An 11,241-nucleotide genomic window follows, 5' to 3' on the forward strand; every position below is an offset into this window, starting at 1 on the left:
TTATTAAAAATATATAAATTATCATTTTAGAGTAGATGACGCATTGGTACTGTAATTAACTAATGCACATTTCCTTTTTCTGCTGAATTTTGGTCCTTGATGCACAGGAAGTTTAGGAAGCCCTGAAAAATTGTTGTAAAGTTGTCATTATTTTTTATTACCATCTTGTCAATTGTTGCTACTGCTGTAAAAATTAAGTTTTCAGGACTGAGAAAATGAATGTTTATTTTCCTTTTGTCACATAGGCATATTTGAAATAAATTGTACAATGGGGAATTTAAACAGGTTTTTAGAGGCCTGAGAGGTCATGGAACTTATTCAGAAAATAAATTACTGTGGAAACTTTCAATAGAAGTGAAACAGGGACAGAAATATAATTGCCTCGACTTTTTTTCCCCTCAGACTGCAGCATTATACGTTGAGACTCTGAGTAGACCACTTTATTTAACATCGAAACAAGATGCCTGAGCATGCCACTGTGGCTATCAGTCCCCTCAACGCCTCAAGTAAAAATGTTGTCATTCATTCTGCTGGTAGCGAATGAGGATCCATTTCTGTGCTCAAAGCGAGCAGTCATGTTGCTATTCAAAATCATCAACCAGATTTGTAAAACCACAGAGCCGCTGTTGGCAGTGACACTGTCTGTCTGTTAATGGGCAACTCTTATTCTTCCTGCAAGAACTCAGAAAGAGCTTACTCAAGTTCACAAATATTTTTGTCCCTGTCTGTACATTAGTCTCTGAGCAGTTTGCAGTTGCATATCCTATGTTTAGTAATCAATAGGAGATGTTGTGGACAGAATGACTCCTCTCAGCGATTCACCTCAAATGGCAATCACACACATTTTCGGTGTTTCAACACAGTTTTAACTGGTTTTTCTTTCATTGGGTTTATTGATGCCACATAAAATAAATCTCAAGCATAAAAACACAGCTTTAAAATGTGCCACCTAGCAGCTGCCCACACTAACAGGCGTCTGCCACTGACTCACTGGGGTTAAGTACCTTTATAAAGGTCACATAACTTTTCTAACTGCCCATGATGACTTGACCTCTGGGTACTGTGACCAATGTTTCAGGGCTTCCTGTGAGACCAAGATTTAGTGTTCCTGTCATGTACGGCTGTGTGACAGGCAAGGCAGGACCAAATTGCCAGATAGAGACATGGGTAAACTAAGAGAGGCAACTTTATTGCTTTAGGTTATAAACACAAAACATAAGGAATACAAAAACTCTAGCGAGGTAAAAACTACAAACTAGGAAGCTTGAAAACTACAAGGAAACTAATGCAAGCAAAACACACAGCTCAAGTGGATGACATGACAGAGAACAGAGGGAGACACAGATGGTATTTACACAGGAGGAGATTAGGGCAGAGTGGACACACCTGGATGCACAGCTGAGCAGAATCTGACTGACATGACAGGGGAAGCAAAACTGAATATAACATGCAAGAACGAGAGAGTATCAAAATAAAACAGGAAGTAACACACATACAAATAAATACTGAGACTCAGACTAACACTACTCAAACTACTAAGTTGATAATACTACTGGGGGTAAACAGACAATGAGACATGACAGACTGGAGAGACTGAAAGGATAACAAAACACAGAGACAAGATTGGGAGAGACTGGGGCACTGGCATAATAGAAATAAGACTTATAAACAGCAAACTCAAAGAAACTCAAACACAACATATCCAGGAGCCAGAACATAATTATCTTATATTTTCAAGAGACCGAGCATTGTTTCACAAATTCAGACTTTAAGAAAATCTAATAAAAAGGTAATATTAGTAAGAAGATATCAAAAATCTTTTGCAAGGGTAAAAAAAAAAGTGTTAATCCATCCTATGAATGTAAAACTTAGTTTGAGTATTTTTTCTTATGATTTAAGGAAACTGTGAATTTCAAGCTGGTCTCATAAAATTTATCCACATACAGTTTTTTATCCACATGCAGAATAATCCAATAGACTTCAGTCCTTTGCAGTATGTAATGCTATAAGACTACAGGCATGTAACAATGTTAAATGTCTGTCTTTTAGCTTATGTTTGATTTTGTCCCCTAAAGCCTTGCGTAAAGTGCAATTCAATGCATTAACTTGTCACAAAACTGAACACTTAACAAATTTGTTAGACCACCACTCAATGGCTCATGCTACAGTAACTGTATTAGTAATTACCAAAATATTTTTTATGTTTCTGTAATGGTTCATCCATTAGTATGTGGACACTCTGTAATGAAAACAGAAAAGGTACAGTAGAAAACAAAAGGAAAAACTGTGACTTTTCTTTCCTAATTAAAGGTCATGTAATTGTGTTATAGATAGAACCTCAGGTAGGTCCCTCAGTTAAATAGTGACTCTGGTGGGACTTGAACCCACAACCTTTGAATTACATCTGAAGTGAATCACTAGAAGTCCAATGCGCTATCCATTGCGCCACAGAGCCTGTTATATGTTGCATCCCCTAATCATTTTTTGTTGCTTCTTGCATTGGAACTTAAACCTAAATCCTATAACCTATATCCCTGTGCCTTAAAAAAGCAGCTAGCTATATCCATTGCACTAAAATATGCTAATTTTCTGACCACTATGTGACTAATCCGGTCGTTAAGTGATGACGTGACAAATCCTACTTCCGGGTCCAAAGTAGTCTGCGTTTAATATGGCTTTTGTGTTGTTAACATGTTTAATGTTATGTATTTTCTTCTATTTAATCTCAAAAAGCTCCTAAAACAGTCAGTGATCACTGTTGACCTCCCTCGGCTTTTATTACCGCTAATCATTTATTTAAGCTCAGTTTTTAAAACCTTATGATGTAACTACAGCCCAGCCCATGCAGCAGTATATGAATGACTAACCTCGTATTGTGGATGGATTATCTCAGTTGTTCTCCTAGCTGAAGTTTGGTCCTTTTACAGCATCCTGCCATGCGATTACATTTGTTCCTGACCACCGAGAACACTCACGTTAACTTTTATCAAGTGGAAAAAAAGTTAGCTTGTTTATATTATGCTAACATAGCTGTGTCGCTAGCGGTCACGTAGCACATCATTAAATACCAGCTAGCCAAACTTCAGTAACCCTACAAACGTCACTGCTGTTTAGCTTTCTGTCTTCATTTATGTTGGAAGTGATAACAGAGCTGTACGTTTTAATTTGTTTCCAAAACCCCGCAGTCAGGACATGCTATATTGTATTTAGATAGAAGCTAGCGAGCTAACTTCCTGCTAACTTCTAACTCCGTTAAATGTCATAAATTCCGTTTTCATGGATGCCTGGATGTTAAACTCAATTGTTACACCTGGTAGAGCAGAACGCTGATCATTTTATTAAAGATTAAAGACTTTAGACAGTTTTTCAACTCTCAGTAATGCCATAGTGATCGTTTGATATATGGACCTGCAGCGGAGTTTAGGCCCAGACATGGCTAATGACGTCAGACTTTACGACCGGATAGCGAAAGAATATTCACTGGACCATAATGATACAACAAAGATGATGGAATTTGGTTCCATAAAATTAAATCCTGCACTTTCACAATTAAAATTATTTTATAAATCGTATTAAGTTTGAACAAACATTATTTGTGAGGTCAGAGAAGCATGACCAGACTGCTTTAAGCTGAACCCCTGCTGAAGTCATTACCTTGACATTCAGGGTTGGGAAAACCAAGAGTTTCTCTTTTTACTGATAGAAATCTTAAAAGGTGAATGAGTCCAGGTCAAGTGGTTTACACACAATTTCAGCATGCAGCGCTCTGTGTATTTACTGTGTAGGATTTGTACTATTATCTCAAACAAAGTCAGAGAAAATGATTCAAAATGAAAGAAAAAATAAATGATTCAAATCACTCTGATCTTTCTTCGTTATTGCTTCACCCAATTGGATAATAAATGCGCCACCATGTCCCATCTCTTTTACCCAGTTCACTCGTTGTGAGGACACTTCTGGCATTTAGTTTAGCATTTTCATCAGTGTCGCACGTGCAGTGACCCCAATATCACCCGCCGTCATTCATCATTAGCACGTTTATAAGCATGCTTCCACTAGCGGCCCTCACAGGGAATTTAACCATTTGCATAGAAAAATTGCTTTCCTCCATGCAATAAGAACGGACTGTTTTACATAATTACAAATGATGTGCGGCTGCAGGACAAAACTGACATGTGCACGTGGGAGAATTAAGAGGGGAATGGAACTGTTATAGATATGATTTGTGTCGGTGGACATGAAGGATTTGAATAACTGAATATATTTTTGCTTCTGTATGTTGCAAGGTGAAGATTTTATGTCTTATATATTTGTTTGTATATTTTGCAGGTAAGAAATGTAAGACTAAATTCCTTTTATCAATTTATCAAGTCTTATAAAGTACCACTTTTCTTTTTTAAATTTTTTTTCTGACAGTGAAGGTATTGATTCTTTTAGTATTCTCTGTCTCCGTTAAAAGTCATGCATACTTTTAAGGCAACTTTAAGAAGTAATTCTGAATATTTCAGTATAACTATTTTTAGAGGTTTTGAATCCAATATATTGAGATTGTTTGACATTTAGACACTGGATTGTCCCTGTGGCATCTTTATGAGTTCAGAAAAGTTTTCCCAATTCTGACTCCTCGAGCCCAGACTTATTTCTAGCAAGTGGATGGAAAACCCATTAAGACTAATGACTCGTGTTGAAGGTAAAATCTGAGAACCACAGACAGCTATGAGGTAATGTTTTTTGAAATCACGTCAGACGTCAAGGTTTGGGTTAAATGCTTTGTGTTTTTTTAGTAGAAGTGGTCATGGTTAAATGCTGGCTTTCAGTTTAAAACTGGAAACAAATTGCAAACATGCTTTGACAACAACTCATTAATCCACCCTGACTACCTTCCTACATGGATGCTATGTTATGCTAATTACTGTCTCCACTACATGCTGTTGCAAGGGAAAAGTAACTACCTGTTGTAATAAGCTACTTGCACATTTGGCCTGTGTCTCTGAGTTTATACGTTGACAATCTTTAAAGTGTATAAAAGTGAGAGGCTAATATGTATATATGTATATGCCATGAGCCTTTTTCGCTGTAACAGACCTCCTCAATTCATTAGCCAGCTCAATTCTGCTGTCAGACTGTAAAGCAGGTACTTTATGTTTGCAGAAAGGTCTAGACGCAGAGTTTCACCACAGAGCAGAACTTTCCATCGATGCCATTTCCCAGCCAACTTCCTCCTCAATCTGTCTCGCTCCGGTGGTGTTGGCAGTGGAGGAGAAGACTTGCAGTGATAACAGAGCCAGAGATAAAACAGAGAAAACACACACAATGAGCAGCAGTGTGTTCAGACGGATGTGTTTGAGAGCTATTAGAGCCTGTCACAGTTGGCTTGTCACGAATCGGGTACACACACACACACACACACACACACACACACGCAAGCAAGCATGCACGTACATGTACGCGTGTACACATACACATGTCCCAGCAGCTTGCACATTTCTAACAACTGTACACACACTGGATGACATACTCCCCACTGTGGCAATCATGCACAGACTCGCACTCGCCTCATTCCTACATGTCTCTGAGGCTGTCTCACTCACACGCACGTGTCTGCCTGTCTTCCCTGGGAATCAAAGGCAGTGGCAGCAGGTATTTTCGATGTGCAGACTTGAGTAGTTTTCAAAGATAAGAGCTGCGACTGAGTGGCTCTGTTGCCATATGGGTAGTTTGTGTGTATGTGTGTGTGTGTGTGTGTATTGAGAGAGAGCGAGAGAGACTGAGACCACAGACCAAACACTTCTGTCACTGCAAATGTCATCCAGCACTGCGGAGGAGGAAGGACACCTATGGCCAGGTGTGCTTCATAAAGTGTTCCTGGACACAGGAAATATGTAATGGAAGTTTTTCTTTTTTTGTCCTTTTACATGCGGTTCATCTTTGCAGCCAGCAATTTAATTTGGTATCACAGAATGTGAGAAAAAAATATGAGAAAGGGTCACTTTTAAGCTATTTTTGAGGCTGATTACCTGTATTCTGCATTCCACTTCCTGCTAAAAAATATTGTTAATGTGATTTGTTAAGGTAATAAGAAGTTTTTTGGCAGCAAAATCTTAAAAAGTCGTTGGCAACCAATGTGCCAGAAACAGCAAAGTTTACACATCTAATTAAAATCATTGGGCTTATTTGTCATGCCAAGAGTCACATCCAGATAAAATCCTGATATGAGAATCTAATTTGTTGCACTTTTGTTTACCCAGAAATACATCTCTGGAAAAGCTCTGTTGAAATTCTGTTTCACTTAAGTTGCCATTATCACAGAGCACATACTCTGATTGTTTTACTGATGTTGTTACACTTGAAGAGAGCTGAGATTACATCATTTGTGTTTGGAAGAGAAGGTTCAGGTTAGTTCTTTGCGATATCTCACAAAACCGATTCTCAAAGCTCCTTTAAACAGTTCCTTTAAAAAATGTGGCTTTAGATGGCAAACAAACCCCCCCAAAACATTTTAACACATGAAGCCAGTCCAAAAGGATCCAGTAATAGAGAATATTTTACTCACTTCACCTATGACCCTAATAAATGCTTTCCTGATGAGTTTCTGAATTGAACGACCACTTTCAAGTCTCTTTTAATATGGTATCATGTATATTTAGTAAAAGATGCTACCATTTAGTGTACATTGTATGAGTTTGAGTGTGTGGTGCCCTTCAGTTCCTCAGTCAAGTTAACCTTAGACTTGCTTGTGGTGTCTGGTTTAAAAATCAAGATATCAAAGGCTAAAATCAGAAACTTGAAGCTTTGAAACAGTGGGACGAAATCAAGTGGGTGACATCTGCAATATACAAACCTTTAAATGACATATATCTAAAGAGGCATTTAAATTATATCGAATAAATATAAGGGAATCTTGTTTTATCACTGTGAAAGCATTTCAAATGTAGCCAATCGTGTAACCTGCAAGTATAGCATCATTTTTTGTTCTTCCTTTGTTATTGCAAAACAATTTTTGCCCTTTGCCTGTCATTTCATGCAGTGTAGTTTATCATGTGAAAATCTAATAGTTCATAATATGCTTATAGAGACATCCTATTTATACACAGTTGCTCCAGCATTTCTATATATACTTTATGCATAAAATCTAATTTATCTGATGAGCATATACATGAAAACCTGTCAGGGGAAAGTGGAGGTGATGTGAGAACACTATTTTTGACTGTCCATCAAGCCAGTCGAACAGTCTTTGATCAGGCAGGGAGGCAGCTCTTTGATGCAGAGTGACCTAGCATGTCTTCTGAGGAGTGAGGGAAAAATTGGCTGCTGCACCTCTGTGCACTTACAACCCGAAAGTAATAATGCTCATTTTATACTTCACATTTGAAGCACGAAGCCGGCGCTACTATCTTGCAAAGAGTGCAGGACTCGAATAGGCTTTCTTAGAAGTGATAAATAGTGTTCCACAGATAGGTCACATGCCACGATGTTCTATCATGTAATATAAACTAATCAAGTAACTAAAGAGTTAGCGGTGATTAAGACTTTCGCAGCCACCCCACACTCGGTAATTTTGTGGATCCATGTTGGTCGTCTTTTCTAGGTTGGAATGAATAGATCTGGTTCTAGACTGGTCGCCAGCACCGTGTTGGTGGGATGATTTTTGCCAGCAAATTTAGAATTTCAGTCTAATTCAGAAGACATTCCCTCCTCCTATTTCTTTCATTCCTGCCAATTCATTTATTCAGTTAGTTAATCCACTAGTTACTACTAATTACAACTTTCTTGCAGATCCATGTCCTCTCCTGATGTTCTCCATCAGAAGAGGACATGGATCCGTTTGAGTAGTAGTCCTTCAGTTACCAGTGTCCAACATAATCAACTAATCAAAGGAGCAGTGCAAATATTGTACTGCGTCATGGTGTCCAATTTTGTGCAGATAATAAATTAACTTTTTCGTTAATTTAATATCCTTTACTGTTTCTCAGTGTTTAGCTTTTTTTCATATCCCCTTTCCCCTTTGTTCTATTTCTCAGTTTGTGAATCCTCTATCCTTGCCACCTCTCCTAGTGTCTTAGTGACTCCCACCAGCAGAGGATGCAAGGAAGACACACAAGGCATCGACATTTATCAAAACATCCTTGACACCCCTGCTGGAGACTTATTTTAAAGTAATGTCAATTAAATGTGACATGTGGTGCATCTCCATCGTAAATTGTTTGCTTGTAGCACAACCACAGCTGTACTTTTTGATCTCGGGTGTAAGAGGGCTTGTGACAAACGTAACACAAATAGTGAGGGGTTTGTATACTCACCTCTGTTATAGTTGAAGTTAAAAACACTTTACCTCCATCTTTCCTGTCTCCTCCTCTGTTTTAGGAATTGAGACATCCTGTAAGGTGATTTTCAAGTCACCAGCAAGAGGATGAAGGACAGAGGAAAATATAGGGCACAATTTAGAGATATCAGAAAAGCCTTCCGCCTGTATCTACTTGTTTTTCCATCGGTTGGACTCATCACAGGCCCTTCCTGTTATATATATATATATATATATATATATATATATATATATATATATATATATATATATATATATATATATACATACATACATACATACATACATACATACATACATACATAAATAGACTTGCCTCTACTTGGCAGTCTGTCTCCTTATGTTTTCCTTGTATTTTTTGGATCCTTGCTTGCTTCTTTGTCTTTTTCCAGTTTTAGTAGACTTGAGCAGAATCCATTTGTTATGTCTGCATTTGAATCCTCATTTTGACCTCTCTCTCTCTTTAGTATTAGTCCCATTAAAAGTAGACACTAAGAGTGTAAACCCTGTGCCCATGTACTTAAGTCATGCTCTTACAGTAAGTCAGAATTTATTTCAAAATGATAGAGACAGAATGACGGCACAATGAAGACAGAGGATGATGAAAAGAGAGGGAGAGAAAACGATACAGCGTGATGGAAGTGCCAGTCATCAGCCCTTCAGTTTCACTCCTGCGTGAGGAAACCAACCATCCATAATGCATCACATGTCTCCTAGCAACAGCCGGGAACCTAGCAACAGGATCTTAGCAACAGCAACAAACTGCTGCCTCTTTCGCTGCTGGCCAATCGGGGAGCCGTGTTTCTGATCGGCCCCAGCCAACCGGGATGAGCGGGGCTGGTAAGAGAGTGAAGTGGGTGTGTTTCCTCGCACAGCTGATTGGGCACACAGACTGAGAAGACATGCATATACAAACAGAACACACACAGAAATAGGGTGTGGAAATGTGCATGCAGAGGAAATACACTTTTTTTTTTCCTTTTTTGGCATAAGTATACACTGCTGTCTGGGATACACAGACAGTATAAGGCCTGAGACAGACTCTCTGTTTAACCACATACACACTGTGTAAAAGATTAGGACACACATTCGAATTAACTGCAAGTAATAGGATACATTTGACTGCAGAGTGAATGTCAGGTGCTTTTGGTCATTGTTTTTAAAGCTAAAATTCCGCTTTTTACTTACTTCAGGTTATACAGTAAATTTTAACTTTGGTGTAGATGTAGCTCAGGAGGTAGAGTCGGTCATCTACTAATCAGAAGGTGTGTATAATATATATATATATATATATATATATATATATATATACACACCTTCTTGGAGTTACCCTAACTCCAATTACAGACAAGCAATAATTGGAGTTAGGGTAACTGGTGATTCTAAACTTTCCATAGGTGTGAATGTGAGTGTGAATGGTTGTCTGTCTGTCTCTCTGTGTTATAGAGTGGGAACCTATTCAGGGTGTACCCTGCCTCTTACTACCCAAGGTATCCTTCTATGGCTGGGATTAGGCTCCAGTCCTCCACCACAAGGTTTCAGTTTCTTTAAGAAAAATAAGCTCAAATAAAACGCTTTAAATCTCAGATATGTGGATTTTTTTTAAAAACTGTGTCACTGATAAAACAATGTTAAAGCAGCAATTCCCTAAGTATAAATGTTTCTACAATGTAATTAAAAATCTAAGCTAAGGTTTTGTATCTGAATCATTTGCTTTCTGCCCAATAACTGCAGAGACCTCACAGTTCAGTGTTTTATTGACATCCAGAAGCTCTTACCATGATTTAAATACATCTTTAAATTTGCTTGGACTCCTTTTCCACCAGAAAGGTTTGTGAGGTTGAGTGATAGTTGGGCTCACTTCAATGCATGGCTTGGGTTCTGAAATCAGTCTCCTGGAGTGGAGCTGGACCTCAGTTAGAGGCAGCAGGTATTGATGGGTTTATTTGCATCTCTCTCCCCCCAGCTTGCGACCTGTTGGGGTTTTCCCCAGTGGACAAGACGGTTGTTTCTCTGCATCTCCTGTTTGGGGAATGGGTGCTGGCTGTTGTTTGCTGACATTTAGTGTAACTGAACTAGGATAGACTGGGTGGGGTGGTGGACAGAGCCCCATCTGGGGACTCCATTGTCCAAAAGGGGGACATCATCTCTCATGCAGACAATGACAGTGAGACTTGAAGGGTAGCTTGGTTAGCCTGTAGGACTCGGGAGGCAGCTGACAGATACCAGCTGGTCAAGCAGAGAGTTGCTCTGGGGGTAGCTTAAGCAAAGACATTGATGTGGGAGGAGTTTAGTGAGACAATGGAGTGAGAGTTTCGGTTAGCCTGATGATTCTAGCAAACCGTCAGGCAACTCAGGAAACACATTGCATTCAGTGGGGATGGAGTGCTGCTAAATACAACTGCCTGTCCATATTATTGTCCAGACACCTCACATTCCCCCTTGATGATTGCTGGAACAGCTCCAGAACTGGAACCACATTGTCTCCTCTGCAGCTCCTCTGGGATTACAGGCCTTGCTCTGTGCAGTAAAACTGTCAATCAGCCAGTGAAGATTCTCCAAGGAAAAAAAATACTCCAGTAGACTTGTAAAACTTGATTTCACAAGACTTGCAAAGCAAAAAGCAACAATTTCACTGTTGCACAACGAAAAATAAGCAAGAAAAAGAAATTTCATCTGGTTATAATATTCAAGATGCAGGGTTTTTTTTAATGACAATATCTGCAAATATCTAATAGACGATGCTTATATAGTCTGCAATCTTTAACAGATGTTGAAATATGCAGCAGATTTTGCAGCAAGAAATCTTGCCATATTCTTTTACATGTTTTGTTTGCAGTGGCACAAAGGTATTAAATGCATCAGTCTGTTGCTAGATTTACACAAAATCCGTTTCTCTTAGATGATCAGAACCAAAC

The 11,241-nt window shown here is 38.8% G+C and overlaps 1 non-coding gene across 1 annotated transcript; it reads right to left on the bottom strand.

Moving 5' to 3' along the window:
• Nucleotides 1-2,363: 2,363 nt before the first annotated feature.
• Nucleotides 2,364-2,455, bottom strand: trnar-ucu (transfer RNA arginine (anticodon UCU)). Its single transcript is given in 2 exon segments — nucleotides 2,364-2,399; nucleotides 2,419-2,455. It is a non-coding gene; the product is annotated as a tRNA-Arg (tRNA).
• Between the last annotated feature and the right edge of the window lie 8,786 nt (nucleotides 2,456-11,241).

The sequence above is a fragment of the Copadichromis virginalis genome, linkage group LG18 (assembly GCF_057382275.1).
Source record: "Copadichromis virginalis isolate Kocher_CV1m ecotype Utaka linkage group LG18, C_Virginalis_male_GT1.1, whole genome shotgun sequence".
Taxonomy (NCBI): domain Eukaryota; kingdom Metazoa; phylum Chordata; class Actinopteri; order Cichliformes; family Cichlidae; genus Copadichromis; species Copadichromis virginalis.